Source organism: Diaphorina citri, unplaced genomic scaffold, assembly GCF_000475195.1.
Source record: "Diaphorina citri unplaced genomic scaffold, Diaci psyllid genome assembly version 1.1 scaffold26966, whole genome shotgun sequence".
Lineage (NCBI taxonomy): Eukaryota > Metazoa > Arthropoda > Insecta > Hemiptera > Psyllidae > Diaphorina > Diaphorina citri.
Genome location: NW_007404304.1, coordinates 1 through 735, shown reverse-complemented (window position 1 = coordinate 735; position 735 = coordinate 1). Strand labels below are relative to the sequence as shown.

General features: G+C 35.1%; 1 long non-coding RNA gene across 1 annotated transcript; it reads right to left on the bottom strand.

Moving 5' to 3' along the window:
* Position 1: 1 nt before the first annotated feature.
* On the bottom strand, positions 2–546 carry LOC113473374. Its single transcript, XR_003395362.1, has 2 exons — positions 412–546; positions 2–47 (listed from the first exon to the last, which is right to left on the bottom strand). It is a non-coding gene; the product is annotated as an uncharacterized LOC113473374 (long non-coding RNA).
* Positions 547–735: the final 189 nt, after the last annotated feature.

Genomic DNA, 735 nt, shown 5'->3' with positions numbered 1-735 from the left:
TTTGGGCAGGATGTCTACATCTTCGCCTAGCAACCATTCGTGATGTTCTGAAATGAAAATAAATTTAATGTGCTTATTAAATTTATGATCATTTTATGCAAATCAAATAGGACCAAAGACCTGTTGAGATTGTTGTGAGATTTTCAAAAGAGGTGGTCTTAGGATCTAACTTGAACCATCACCATTTTTGGTAAGTGACAAATATGGGGGTTGAGGGAAAACCACTTAGGAAGCACCTTCCCTTCCTCTCTAGGTATTGGTAGTCCATGTCCTTTTACCCCAGTGGTAGGATACAAACATTATTGTGTTAAAATTCTAAAATTATATTAAGCACGAAATTCTGGGATTTAACTGAAATGGAGGAACTAAATGAACTTGGCACTCAGTTTGCTAGTGCACCAATAGACTTACCTGTATCAAAGCAACAGTTCTTGATGAGAGCAACAATGCCTTCTCTTCTTACCAATGATTCAGAATACTCTGTGAATGGGACTAATCGTTGAATGATACATTTGTTTTTGTCAAGCAAATACCTGGAAATAGTCAAGCAAGTATGATAAATACATGGGTATTTTAGCATAAATTATATAATAACTTACTAGGGTAGGTAAACCTATTTTAATAAGAATGGGGATAGGAATAGGTCTCTTCAGGTTTCAATCCTGGCCAGAGATTTTTTTTTTTTTTTCAGCTGGGCTTTATGTAAATGCAATTTCTTTGTGTTATTATGTCACA